Source organism: Talpa occidentalis, unplaced genomic scaffold, assembly GCF_014898055.3.
Source record: "Talpa occidentalis isolate TD23 unplaced genomic scaffold, MPIMG_talOcc4v2.1 talOcc4.7, whole genome shotgun sequence".
NCBI lineage: Eukaryota > Metazoa > Chordata > Mammalia > Eulipotyphla > Talpidae > Talpa > Talpa occidentalis.
In genome coordinates, this window is record NW_023605083.1 from 108,123,244 (window position 1) to 108,135,768 (window position 12,525).

Consider the following 12,525-nt stretch of genomic DNA (forward strand, 5'->3'; position numbering starts at 1 on the left):
TCAAACCAGCACTGGAGAGGCTGCGGACAGCTTCACAGCGCTGTGCTCAACCGCCTGTGCCACCATGGGAGGCCCTGTCCTAGGATTTTTAAAACTGATAAACTTTTTGATAACCAAACCAAAATAAGAAAATTCAAATAAAACTATAAAGAAAAGATTACATTACAACTGATTCTACAAATACACAAAGGCTCATAAGAAACTACTATAGACAGTCATATACATAGGATAACCTAAAAAGATGAATTTTTAGAAACACAACCTACAAATACTAAACCATGAAATAAAAAAATCTATGAACATCTATAATAAGTAAGGAGATTGAAAAAGTAATCAAAAGCCTCCCAACAAAGAAAATCCTAGGACCAAATGGCTTTACCAATGAATCCTACCAAGAATTTAAGACTTAAACCTTCCCCAAATACTGAAGAGTTAAGGAAACACTTTCAAACTCACTTTCAGAGGTTAGTACCACTCCCATACCAAAGCCAGACAAGGACACAATGAGAAAATTAATTATTATCCTTGATAAACACAGTTGCAAAACTTTTCAATAATAAAAAAACACCAGCCAACAAAATTCAACAGTACATTGAAACGATCATATAAGAAAAACAAATGGGATTTATTTCTACAACACAGTAACAAAATGAAGATAAAAATCATATGTTCATATTAATAGATGTAGAAAAGGGATCTGACAAAGTTCAACATCTTTCCATGATAAAAATTCTTAACAAATTAGGTTGTAAACATAAGAAACATGAGTTATCAATAGACAAGCCCACAGATAACATCATACTGAATGGTGAAGAGATGAAAGTTTCCTCCACTATGTTAAGACAAATACTTTATAATGATCATTCTTCCTATGATTATAGTTACTCTAGGAAGTAGTAGTTATAAAAGAAATATTTATAAATAATATAGCAACTACTAGATTTAAATAAAAAAAAAGATCACGCCTGTCTTTTAGTTTTCATTGAAGAAAATTAAATTTTAGGTTTAATCCCATTATTTCAATTTCTTAGAAACTGTCAATACTTTTTTCAATCCAAATAGCCTTTAAAGTACTCTCAAATATTTTACTTAGGGGAATTATTTTAGCTGAAAAATAAAGAAAAAAAAAAAATGTTTTGAACATTAGCATATACAAAGGCTAACTTTGAACTATTTTTTTATTATATAAAGAAACAGCTTTAAAATTAATAAAAAAATAATGTCTTTGTGGGAACACATTTAATTAGGGAAAGCAAAATGGAGGTTTGGAAAAGGCTGGAAGCCAGTACACTTCATTTTAATGACATCAGAATCTATTTCATTGTACACTTAGGAATTATCAAGCACGAAAATCAATGCCCAATTTAAAATGACATAAAGCATATGTGAAAAAGCCAGTGTCTCCTGCCAGCAAATAGCCTAAATGTTAAGTAAACCAAAGACTGAAAGGGATTAGTTGAAATATCAAGACAACCTTTTACTTTTACCTGCTCATCCTTATAAACACATTTTCATCCCTCAGGCATGCTTTCCAAACAAACAGTTTCAATGTGTAGCAGCAAAAGGCCCATGGCAAGCTCTGCCATCTCATAACTGTCAAAGAGATTAGTCTTTGATCTATTTGGGAGGTCATGTCCACATTCACATTAGCTATATAGTCTAACATTATACCTGTTGACCAGAGCTTCTTTAATGCCCAATGAGAGAGAGATTTTATATTCTGGAAGTTAACTGTGAATGTTTTCTCTAAGTTTTGACAGAAAGTAAACACCATAAACTGAGCTCAAGTGTGGTTTGGAAAGATGATCTTTTAGACCTGTTAACATTACTTTTTGAATACGTTTTACAAGGTTTTCCCAAAAATAAAAAGCTGTATTTAATTGTACAACCTGGAAGGAGTTTAAACCACTTGTTCCCCATCCCCAATAAATTAATGTATGTGTAATTTTGGAGGGGGTGTGTGAATAACAGATAGGAGGCAAAATCTTTTATCGGAGGTTACAAACTGAAGGCCCAAAGTTGTGTTTTGTGTGACTCTTAATGCAACTTAAAACTATCTGAATGATTTGCCAACACTCAATTAGCTCACTAATTTTAAATAAAATAATCTTTTTAACTCCTGTAGTAGGTTGAAATTGGAACCTATTAGTTCAGAAGCTGCACTGACTCACAAAACATTTTTTTTTTCCATAACTGGAGTTCAAAGTTCACACAAAATGAAAATACAATAATTTCTACACAAGTGAAAATAGATTTGCATCAAAAGCTAACTTGACTTGCAGAGATGAAGTAGAGGTGAAATCCTCAGAGTGAAGATGAATAATCAAGATAGAAGTGGTATTTACAGAATTATGTAAAATTACATAATAATAGTATTCAAGCATAAGTTATATGGTGATAGATTCTGATTTCACCATTATAATGTTCTTGAGATCAAACAGTAAATTCTTTAAGTCCTCCAATGACACAGTTTTATTGCAGATATATATTTTTGTATACTACTGATAGTAGTAGTGCATATTAAACAAGCAAAAGGATTGTATTGCATATGTCAACAAGAAATTTTAGTCACAATTATGAACATTAGATTATTTTTTAACTTAGTCAAACCCAACAGTATTAGCCTTAAATAGTGCTGTTCAAGAGTAGACTTTTATAAGTTTTACAAGTAGCTTCTGCAGAAATAAATGGTGTGATAAATATGAGGTGGAACTATAAATACATCTCTTCACTTTACTACCACCTCTTGTGAAAGATGATGGAATTTTTCCCAATTTATATAAATATGTATTATGATTTCAAGTAATAAATACTGTCATACAAGCAACATAGGCAAAATATATACTTTTTCTTTCATATAAGCTTTATGACAAAAGTTCAAGCCTCAAAATAAGACTAAGACCAAATAATCAGCTAAATGTACTAGATTAAATACTAAGAAAACTATGCCTCAGAAAAATAAACACATTTGTCTAGCAAACACTCAGAAAGAATAGTTTTATCTTCAGCCAAGGTACACCCCTAAGACATAAACATTTATAGCAAACCAAATCTAGAAGACAAAGCCTGTGCATTAGAGACATTTACTGCTCCATATCATCACAGTGTAAACACTTTTATCATGGTATCACAATATAAATTCCGATGTTTAGGATTCTAAACTCAGCGTAACATCGTGTATGTGAAATAATTTAGATAGATAAAAGGAATATAGCTGGTTTTATTTCATCTGGCATATTTTCAAGATTTCTGAAACACCAAGTTAACCAAATATAGCATATATGTATTTTTTTTAATGAGGAAAAAAATGGGTTTCTGCCAAGAGTTAAGAAGTTAGGCTCTCTTTTAGATTAAAAATAAAAGCACATTAGAAATGTGCTTTCCTTGTCACATTAGGAATCCACACAATAATGTAACAAGAAATAAGAATAAAGGCATAGTAACAACAATATAACTTATTTCATATATGCTCTAAGGCTGCTTTACATTTTTGCAGAGATATTTGCATTAAAGTTTGTGTCATAAATTGTCGGTGTTGAAAAAATAGCCTAAAAACTTCAAATATAAGAAAAAGAACAAAATATATCCCCCTTAAATGAGGTATTCTTGCTCTCAATATATTCAACTACAACTGGTTATAATTTAGCTTTTATTCAGTTTACTGGTAACTCAGTAACATTTAAGCAATTCTGAACAAATACTTTAAATAATAATAATAATAATGCAAAAACTTATCTATCAGTACAGAGCATTAAATTTTTTCATTAGAGTAATTTCTAAGACAAGAAATCAGGAAAAAAAGCAGAAATTAATATTTTTCTATAAAAGGGGAAAAAAGACAGTTAATACTTTAAGAAAAGTGAGAAACCTTAACTTGAATATGTTTATTCTGTACAGGGCTAAGCTTAAAACTTTTTTTAACAAGTAACAGACTTTTAATCAGGTTCTCCATACTAAAACAATACCCAGGCAAACTAGAAATGATTAAAATATCATCTCTAGAAAATTATATACATTTAACATAAATATATATTTATATATATTTTTTCATGCTAGAATGAGGGGAGGAGGTACAATGGAAAAAGCACATGGTTTAGAATCAAGGCTTTGTTACTTGTTAGTAATTTGACCTTGGGTAAGTCACAGTATCCTCACGTAGCTTCCTGTCTCAGTTTCCTGAGCTGCAAATGGAAAAAAATAATTTTTGCCAACTTTGCCTCACAGTTAGTTGAAGGAACAAATGACAATGACCACAAAAGAGGAATATCATATATTAGAAGTAAATGTGCTGGGGAGTCATTACTTCTCCCATATTTCTAAAACTCAATTTATCTTTAGGTGGGCTTTATACTCTGTCTTAATATATTGTTGCATCTATATAAAAAAACCACATGGTTAATCGGTACAGTGTACGCCCTCAACCCTAAGCTGTTCACCTCACATCAGAGTTTTAGCAACTGGAGGAATACTCTCTGAAGGTGCTAAAACTATACTATTCAACATGTACGCATATTTTTTTAGGTAACTTGTAAGTTTCTTCAATTTACTAGAGTGGCTACTTTTTCATCAAAAGCAATGAAAATGTGTACATTGGCAGGACACATACAGAACAGTGTTCAGTTTTTCAAATGAGTAATTTTTCTAAATCATTTCTACAGTTGATCTTAAATTTTCTGAAAAATTACAACATTAGAACCCTTAAGTATCCTTCACAATATCTTTTATCACTTTGCAATGCATACAATGCTATATCTGAAAGCAGAACTACATAAAATATGTTAGTGGAATAATCTACAGAATGAGGGTAAGATTGATCCCCTATTCGTCTAAACACTATTTTATTCATATATCTTACAATTTAGAACTTCCCTGTCAAAGTCACAAGCAAGAGCCAAATAACTATGAATAAACTGCTCTAATAATAACCAACAAAGGTAGGTGGGGGTGAGAGGATTCACCAGAGACAGAGTGGGGCAGAACAGGCAGATGACTGAAGTACACTGCTGAGGGGAGCAGCGGGTGAGACAGGAGAGGTCTGCTGCGCCATGTGGGTACCTCCCTGGCCAGCGATCGAACTCTTGCTGCAGTGGCTGCAGATAGCTTCATAGGTTGCGTCTTAAACCCTTGTGCCACCAGGGAGGTCCTGAAATATTATCTTTTATAAGAAAGCATGTAAGGCTACAAAAGGAACTGTAGGCTCTTAAAGGAGTTACCCAAAAGTAAGAGGCTTTGTTGAGAGTAATGGATAGACCTATATTCAGCAAATGACAGACATCTGTACCTACTCCTATATAACCCCGGAAGATGGCAAAAATCTTCCTTTGAAGAGAATTATGGGTGCTAGAAGATGCAATACTTAGCACTGGAGACCTGGGGAAGTGATAGAAAGATTTGGAGGCAAAGGCAGACATAGAAAATATAAACTAATCCCTGTGAAAAGAGGCTCAAACTCAGATTTGACCATATTAAATACTAACAATTAAAAATCAACATGAGCAAGAGAAAGTGTGCATGTAAAATAAAGACTATAATTCTCCAGGGTGATAATTTCATTTTCAAAGTCTTTAACGAGCGCCTCCTCGGTAGCACAGCAGATTGAGCGCTGCGCTGTGGGGCTGTCCACAGCCTCTGCAGCGCAGGTTCGATTCCAGGACGGCCAGGGAGAAACCTACATGGCACAGCGGACCTCTCCTGCCTCAACCGCTGCTCCCCTCAGCAATGTCTTCGGTCCGTCTGCCTGTTCTGCTCCCGGCTCTGTCTCTGGTGAATTCTCTCGCCCTCCCGTGCCTCTGACTATACCCAGTTCTTGTATAAATAAATAAATCTTTAAAAAAAAAATCAGTATGTTAAATGGTTAACATCACCTAAAGTGGAAATTTATCAGATTCTGAATGACACCAAATAAAGTGCAATTTTCTAACAATTTTGTATCTCTAAAACCTTTTAAGTTTATATACACAGTCATTTCCCCTGGATAATAACAATGTTATCAGGCTAGATACAGGTGAGTTTCTGTATCAGACACTACACTATAACCAGAACTTCACTACACTCTGACTTCAGGCTCTATTCCTGGATCTGGTTTCCCATAACTTGGAATAAAGTCTCAAATCCTTAAAATGGCATAGGTCCTAAACCACCTGGCTCTTTTATAACTCTCCCAGCCTCTACTCACAAGTCATTCTCCCCAACTCACTTCTAATTCACCTTTCAATTCCTAGAAACTGATATCCATTTTCATACCTTAGGGCCTTGGCATGTATTCTGTTTACCTGTTTAACTACTATCCTTCTTTTCTGTGACAATTTAAGTATCACTTTCTCGAGAAGTCTTTCTTTACCCCCAAAAACTAGGTCAGGATTCTGTTATACATTCTCATAGTTACTCTGACTTTATCTTACAGCCTTCATCACAACTGTAATTGATTATGCTAACATCAATGTTCCTTGCTAGACTCTAAAAACTCCATGAGAAAAGGGGCTATAGTCTGTGAAGTACGTCACTGAGTCCATTAACGTATGTGTTACTCTAGTCAGATATTAAAAATTGGTTGTTTCATTATTCTGAATAGCCTTAATAATCTGAATAGTCTTGTAAACTGGGCAGTTGAGGTCATTATACTTTAGCAAATGTTTTTTAAAACTCAAAGTAGACAAAATTCAAATCTCATCCCTCTGGCTCCTCCATCTACTTTAGGGAAATCAAAGTAAATGGATAACTAGCTGGGAGGTGAAAGGTACAACTCCACTGTCTTCTTATGCATTCAAATACCTAGATCCTCTCCCACCAGAACATCCCTTGGCAGGCAGTATCCTTTACTAATTTACAGACATCACTAGTGTGGAGGTAGCATAATTATGAACAAGTAGATCAAATGGGATATATGAACCTATTCAAAATTCTTAAGAAAGGTTTAGTTTCTGAAATCAGGTTTGTCTTGATATACTATAGCCTCTGGAATGTCTGCCTCATCCATCTACTCATGAATATTCACACTGCTGTCAAAGCAACTAGAATAATGAAGAAACATCATTCTCCTTAAAAAGAAATCTGTCAGACTTCAGCATTCTAATACTGCCATCATCTAATAATATTTTGACACTTGAAAGCACTAGTGTAATGTGGTTTAATGTGCACTCTATTTTATTAATGCTGCTATCCCTTAGGGCAAGCAAAGGATAACAGCCTTTTTTGAGGTTTCTAAAATGCCAAGAATAAACAGAAGTCTATAAATGTGTATGCATTTGTTATAAAGTCAATAACTAATTTAACAAAACTAAAATAGATACCTGTATTTTTTCAATCATGAATGTAATTTTTCAAAATTGATTAAAAGAATATACTTTGACAGTTCAGTACTGTTAAAGCTAGGTTTCCTAAACAAAAAAGGAATTCAGAAGGATTATTATATGCCAATACTGAGATAACTGATCAGATCATTACCTGAACTTTAAATAGTTTCTAAGTGAAATCTATTTTGGTAACTCATCACACTACATTACTAAACAAAAATAATACATGAATATAAAATTTACTACCTTAGTAAGTTATTTTAATCATTGTAGAGGCAATTGATATTGAACATTAAAATCAAATTTTATTAAACCAATTATAAAAATCTAACATACCACTTGAACATTGTTAACATACAAAAATTTTTAGCTATATATCATTTTTTAAATGATTTTCCCTCAGAGGAGTAAAGGTACAATAACCGTGAAAAGAGAATATTTCTACAAACTATTAAACTACACTAAGGAATAGAAATAAAATGCAGTACTAGTATCTAAATGTTATACCTTACAATGTCTCATAAATTATATTTATTCCACCAATTTGAGATGTGGATATCTAAATTATAATGTTGAAGGCTTTTGTGGTTTTTAGATTTTAGTGATTGGTCAAATGATTTGCTTTATATATCCATTAAAAAGGCAGCCTTATTAATACTGTGACTTAATTGCATTACAAGAAAATATTTCTTTAAATTTTTCCAAGATCTAATCATATGAAGGCCTTGGTTAACTCTCTTGCCTCTCAAATACTTTGGTTAGTACACAGAAAGTTTTCCTTTTAACTATTACACGATTAAGTATGTCCTTATAAAATGATCAGAAGCATCTGGGAAAGGTGGAAGTAAAAAAAAAAATCCTCACTGGGAAAGCGAGCTTAATGCTTTCCCTTCAGAGTGGCCCATTATCAACATTTCATAGTGGGTTTCTTTATTTTCAGGTCCCAGAGGTATATGCAATAAATTATGACTTGAACTAAACAAGTCACACTTGGCTCCAAAATGAAATTTTCCTACCTCTACTTTCTAGTCCCCAAGGTGGGAAGAGGAAATCCTGGTCACAGCCAAAGAAGTCATATTTTTGGCTCTAACATACATTTTCCTGCTTCTCTAAAAGCCAAATTCTACAGTAGAGACAAGAGTCTTAAGTTATTTTTTTTAATTTTTACTTTCATAATCTGTGTCTCAAATTTAAGAAATAAATTTAGCATCATAAAAATCAATGTCATTGCCCTCTTTATTCCACTCAAATCACATTTCTAACTCAGACATTAATCTTATCCTTTAAAAATATGAATTCAATGAAAAAAGAAAATAATACAGAAACATATTGTTTCATTTTCAGAAGATACTTAAGATATTCAATGGTAAATAAATTCTACATATTCCTGCATGATTAGCCAGGTATTAGCATTAAAAAAATTATGAAATCCCAATTTATGGTCCAGTAATTTGAAGCATTATTTAATTTTAGGAGAAGTTTAGAGAAATGCAAATCAAAATCATACAGTGAGATACCATCTCACACCTGAGGATGTGAAGAAACCCTCACACACTGTTGGTGGGAAAGTAGGCTGGTCCAGACCTTAACAAAAAACAGTGCAGAGATTCCTCAAAATATTAAAAATAGATCTACTGTACAATCCATCAATTCCACTGCTAGGTATTTATCTCAAGAATGTAAAAACTTCAATTCAAAGGGATATATTCATTCCTATGTTCACTGCAGCACTATTTACAATAGCCAAGATATGGAAACAACCTAAATACCCAAGGACAGAGGTGTGGAATAGAAAGGTGTGGTGTGTGTGTGTGTGTGTGTGTATATATATATATATATATATATATAATGGAATACTACTCACCTATAAAAATGATTAACACTTGCCATTTGTGACAACATGGATGGAACTTGAGGGGAGAATGCTAAGTAAAATAAGCCAGAACCATCCAAATACTGGATAGTTTCATTTAATTGTAGAATATAAAGAAACAAAAACAAAGGGTCTGACAGAATCAAATGAATAATAGCTCTAGAAGTCTAAGGAATTGAGACCACTAGAGATGAGGCAATTGAGAGTGAAGACCAAGGTGTGGAGGGGGCCCAACAGAATATGCTGGGGAACCATAAGTGTCCTGTGGGTGGATGGGGTGTGATAACATACATCTGAAGTCATGTGATTCTATACCTCTAAATCATAGACAGTGTTTCAAACCAATGTTACTTCAATTTTTAAAAAAAGCTTAGGAAAAATCATTTGTGGCGATTGTTTAGTTCATTATCTTATTTTACAGAAAAAAAAACTTTAGACACACTCTTAGCCGCATCCTAAGATGACTCCCAGAGAGGTGTGTCTGGTATAATATTCTCCCCTTGAATGTGAGTAGAACCTGTGACTTGCTTCTAGCCAATAGAATATGTCAAGGGTGATGGGATAGTCCTCAATTAAGTCATCTTTTAAGGCAAAGGTGCAAAGAAATTACACCTAAAGTTATGTTAAGCTATCTGATTCCATCTTAGCAGATTGGAACTACAGAATATCTTGTTGGCTTGTACAAGTAAGTTGCCATGCTATGAGAGGCCTATGAGAAGATCACATATGGCAAGGAACTATGAGTAGCATCTAAAAGTTAAGAGCAGCCCTCTTAGTTGGATCAGTCCAACAACTTTAAGAACCAAATTCTGTAACCATCCTGAATTAACTTGGAAAAAGACTCCAAGCTCGAGATGAGAACGCAGTCCAGCCAACACCCTAATCTCAGCCTTGTGAAACCTGAGCACAGAACTCAGCTAAATCATGCCCAGGCTCCTAACCCATGGAAACCGACATAAGAAATGTGTATTTTTTTAAGTGACTATGTTTGTGGTAATTTGTAATGTAGCAATAAAAAAATAGTATAAAGAGTGATAGTGAGTATAATCAGTATAAGATATCCCTTCTATTTATTATGTTCTACTGTGTATTAGAGTATAAAATGGTACTGTGACTGAGCATTCCTTTCAATAACTCCTTTAATAATTTGTTTGTCAGAACACACTTTATTACCTTATGTTATATTAAGGCTTACTGCTGTCTGACATATTATCACCTAATAATGATTACTGTCATTATTGTTAATCATTTAATGCCTCAATTAAAGTGTCCAGGAATGGTGGGTTGCTTTTTTTGGGGGGGGTTGTTATTTTTTAATAACAATGTCAAGTAAAACAAAAAAAACCCACAAATACTTATGCTAAATATAAGTATTAGAATAAATACATTTTAAGTATTAGAATTAGAAGTATATTCTAATACTTATGTTAAATAAGTATATATATACTTAAGTCTAATACTTAGGTTAAATATAAATGTATTATTTTTTAAGCTTTATTTATTTATTTACATACAAGAATTGGGGTATAGGCCAGAGGTATGGGGGAGTGAGAGGATTCACCAGAGACAGAATGGAGAGCAGAAGAGGCAGATTTACTGAAATACACTGCTAAGCGGAGTATAGGGTAAGACAGGAGAGGTCTGCTGCACCATATGTGGGTAGCTAACTGGCTGGGGATTAAACTCAGGCTATATTGGTCATAGTCTGAGACTTAAACCCTAGGCCACCAAGGAGTACCCTAAATATAAATATATTAACTACATATTTAATTTTTCAATTTAATTATTAATTACATTTAATATGTCAATATAATGAATATATTTAAATATGTAAGCATATATTTAGCACTTAAATAAAAATATATTAAATAAACATAATTTAATCATTAATTAAACCAACATTTACGGAACACTCACTATCTTCCAAGGCAATTTCTTAACTGTAGAGATACAAAGATGTTTACTAAATTGTCCTAATCCTCAAGGTACAATATCTAATGAACAAATACAACAAAATGAAGGCAGTATAGTATTTGCTTTAGGAAGTAATGAAAAAGAAAACTATATGGTAAAGAAAACTATATAGGTAAATATAAAAGCCAGTACTATACTTTTGGTTTGTCATTTTTCTCCCCATATAATTTAAACAGCATGTGGTAGAAAGAGGGAGAAAGTGATTTTCTCCACTTTAACCAAGCAGCATTACTGTAATAATATAGGGTGGTCAACGTAAAATGATAAGACATCAATAAGAGAGGCAGTACTCCACCAAGAGCAGTGTCTTCAGCAGCATTCAGCTTCAGTGGAATGCAGCACTAATAATGTTAAGAGTGAACACAACAGTTTTCTGGAGTGGATGTCAACTGTTCAACCATAGTGGTCGTCAGAGGCAGCATTAGCCATTTTAAAATAGGAGCCCTGGTCACACAGCCTTGGGCTTGGTCATCAGTGTTCTCATTGGCTCAATGGTAGAACTCGTTGTAGAAAGACCACCAAGGTCAGTGCTGCCTGAAAGGTTTAGATACCCACTTAGGACGGTCAGAATCTCTGAAGTGGTCCAAAAGTTAGGGAAAAGAAGGAATTAGCAAGAGAAATACTATTTATTTCTGTTCATGCTACATAACTCATTGTAAAGAATGAGCAATAAAGAAGATAACTGCTTGTGGAAAGAATTCCTGCCTTTGTATGAGACAGTAACAGTTTTGTGCCCTAAAAGGAATATGAATTATACTCCATGGAGTAAGCGAAATGACCAGGAAATCTCAACTGCTGGTCTCAGAATGCTAGCACATTCAAATGTCTGTAAGAAGTAAAAGAAAATCCTTCCTGACGGAAGAGAACATCAACTGGGCCTTCGAATTAGTGCTGTAAGTAATTTTCAAAGATGTTTAACAGTCAATGATAATGAAGCAAAACTCCTATTTCTAGTCAAGACAGAATAACTGGTGTGGGAATAGCCCTCCTCCTAGGATTGTAAAACTGGACAAAACAGATAAAGCAACTGCTTTCTGGGAACAGATACCAAGCAGCACAAGACTGTAATCTCAGAGATAAGGAAAATCCATTAGGTAAACTCCATGATGCTCAGCTCTTTTCCTGGGTATAATCTCATGACAATAGCACAGAGCACAGAAGTACAAGCAGAATACAGTTGTCCTGCAGAACTGAGATGGAAGACATCAAAATTCAGAGCAGCTAAAATCACTGAAATCTGCAGGGCAAGGGCATGGCATTAGAGAAAAGGGAGTTAGATAGAAAAAGGATCCTAGAATTCCCTGGGGTATATCAGTGAGTCTGTGGCGAAGAGCCAGACAAAACACAAATTCCTGAGCTCTACCTCCCTCCAGAGTTGGATTCAGT

The 12,525-nt window shown here is 33.8% G+C and overlaps 1 protein-coding gene across 1 annotated transcript in view; it reads right to left on the reverse strand.

The window, feature by feature from the left end:
* Nucleotides 1-12,525, reverse strand: part of BRIP1 (BRCA1 interacting helicase 1) — a 94,214-nt gene that overhangs the window by 18,595 nt on the left and 63,094 nt on the right.